Source organism: Austrofundulus limnaeus, unplaced genomic scaffold, assembly GCF_001266775.1.
Source record: "Austrofundulus limnaeus strain Quisiro unplaced genomic scaffold, Austrofundulus_limnaeus-1.0 Scaffold111, whole genome shotgun sequence".
NCBI classification, from domain to species: Eukaryota; Metazoa; Chordata; class Actinopteri; order Cyprinodontiformes; family Rivulidae; genus Austrofundulus; species Austrofundulus limnaeus.
In genome coordinates, this window is record NW_013952513.1 from 241,543 (window position 1) to 244,361 (window position 2,819).

The window sequence follows — 2,819 nt, forward strand, 5'->3', positions numbered from 1 at the left end:
TAAGGGTGAGAAAAAATAAAAATATATATTTAAAGAGATCAGTATAAAAATGAATGAAGTTTAGTTTGGAAGTAACATTTCATGAACAGCAGAAACCGTAACCCTATACAATGTATTGTAAAGAAACTAAAACATATTGCCAGATTGTAGACATGGGCAGTTTGAAGCTGAAGACCTGAAAACTGCTCTGACAGGTTGCAAAGACAGAAGCAATAAGATGTATAAATACTATGAGTTCATAGAGAAGTAAAACCTTTAGACTTTGAGCTAAAATGAACTTACTGATCTCCACATGTACTGGCATGTAAGATTAAATCATCTGCAGGATAMTGACCACCACAAACAGGACAGGAAGGCTGAAGAGGACATTACAAATCAATTAGTGTATTTCTTTTAGAACAAAAAAATATTGTAAGTCTTGTGAAAACTATCACAGCTAAATGATTTGCAGATAATGAAAATGTTAAACAAAGTTTTGCATGGAATTCTGCCAGGAATTCACAATGTTAAATGTTATTTGTGATAAGCTGCACCTGAACATCAGTCTCCTGTACCTGGTCAGTGACGTTTTCACAGTCATCATCCTGAGAAGGCAAATAGTTACTTTCCACATTTAAAGTTATGTCCAGAACATACTAATAAAAGTATACCATTAAAAGCAAAATTTTTGAAAATTATTCAGCTTAAACAAAATATAATTAATTAATTAAAAAAACACCTCTAAACAGGGTTCATGCAGGTAAGTTCAATTTAAGACCTTTTAAAGACCTTTTAAGACAATTAGTAATGACATTTAAGACCAAATCGACGCATTAACAGAAACATTTAAATGGTCTCAGAAATTTTATAGAAACCTTTTATTGCTATCAATTTAATTATTAAATATTATTTAATTTTAATACAAGAACACTAAATTATTTGAATGAAACGGTCATATTTGACTGCTGTGAACCGCTTTCAACCGAGTGAAAAAATCACTGATATCAAGTAAAGRCTGATTGAAAATACACTTTCCCATGTTTAAACAACAAGCAGTGGACATGACTGAACTTCTGTTTGTTGAGCAGGTAAATAAGCCACTGTATGTGGGGGGTTGTAGCGGCAAAGAGGTCAAAAACTTGGAAGTAAACTGTGGCAATTTTACCTGCAGTTATGGGATTTGTAGTTTAATCGTGACCAGTAACAAACTTAGCACTTCATGACGACAGATCGTGTCAATCTCTGATTACGACTCTTAATTTTCTTTATTTATGCAGCCAACGGTTCTCAGGAATGATCAAAAGTAGAAAAAATGAAGACTTGACAAAATTAAATTTAAGACCTTGGATGAAAATCTGGGCGTTTAAAAGACATTTTTAGGTCTAAAATTTAGATTTTCTAATTTTAGACTTTTTTTAGACTTTTTAAGACCTGGCATGAACCCTATCTAAAGTACTGTCACCAAATAAAACCATGGTCTTTGCAGCCATTTTAAAGTGCTACAAAATCTACAAACTAAAAACAATAGTGTTTAGCACAAATGGAACTTGACTGGTGAATTTGGCTTACTTGTACACAGTTTTCAATGTGACTAACTAGTAGCTGAATAGGCACAGTCACACTACAGGTCTTGCACTGCGACTTCGGCATTTTGCTGAATTCTGAAGCATCATGTGGAAGAGGCGAAATATCAATTCTTTCTTGTAGAGGAAGAATGTACAGTGTGTGCTTTCCTAACAAGGGAAAGGCATGTAAAATTCAGACAAGTACCTCTTCATGATCAGCATTGTCACCTATGCTGAGGATACGCCTTCCAAGTCCAGCTTGAAGAAGACGTAATTCATTCTTTGGGGTCTTTGTTGTTGAATCAGGCAGAAGGCAGAAATTTAACTCGAAGTTGCGAACTGCGTGTACGACAGTAGTAGGAGCTGGAAAAGACCTCTTTCCCTTATTATGCCTTCTCTGAAACATTGCAGGAAATGACCTAGGAATAAGATTGTACATTTCAGGTATAAAATACTAGTCACAGTCTCCACAATTAAAGCAACATAATTGTTGATGAATGGTCAGAAGTGAAAATAAAGCATTAGTGTTAAAATGAGAATTACTTATAAAATGGTTTTCGTTTCTTAATAACTTCAGTAACAAAACAAATTGCCTCATAAGTGCAAGGCAATAAAGAATGTCTTCACAATGTGCATTCAAACTCAACAAGTTGTACAATATGTGTGGTACAGATCAAATGGCATTACAAGCAATCAAAAATTTAAATGAAAGGTTTATTTTTAAACTTTAGCATAAAAAGAAGCCATATTTGCTTTGTAGAAGGCTCCAACATTTTATATCTGACTTTTAACTAAAGAGACGGTTCAAGTCAATTCATCTCAGAATCAAATAATCTCCTCATCCCTATCAACAACTCTCTGCSAACCCCCTCCCCTCAGGTCAAGAGTCTTGGTGTCATCCTCGACACCACTCTCTCCTTCACTGCACACATCTATAATGTTAGTCTGCCTACTTCCACCTCAGAAATATCAACCGTCTCCGTCCTTCTCTCACACCTCAGCCATCCTTGTCCATAGTCTTGTCTCACGGGTTGATTACTGTAACTCTCTTCTCTTTGGCCTCCCCAAAAAATCCCTCCATAATCTTCAGATGGTGCAGAACTCGGCTGCACGTGTCTTTACCCAAACCTCCCATAACCACATCACCCCAGTCCTGCAGCAGCTCCACTGGCTCCCGGTCAAATCACGCATCATCTTCAAAATTCTTCTTCTCATGTTTAAAGCTATCCACCATTGCCCCTCCTCACATGTCCGACCTCGTACACATCTCCATCC

General features: G+C 36.2%; 1 long non-coding RNA gene across 1 annotated transcript; it reads right to left on the reverse strand.

Annotated features, from left to right (window-relative positions):
• Positions 1-695, reverse strand: LOC106521540 (uncharacterized). The gene is made up of 3 exons (XR_001310679.1): positions 534-695; positions 283-356; positions 1-175 (listed from the first exon to the last, which is right to left on the reverse strand). It is a non-coding gene; the product is annotated as an uncharacterized LOC106521540 (long non-coding RNA).
• Between the last annotated feature and the right edge of the window lie 2,124 nt (positions 696-2,819).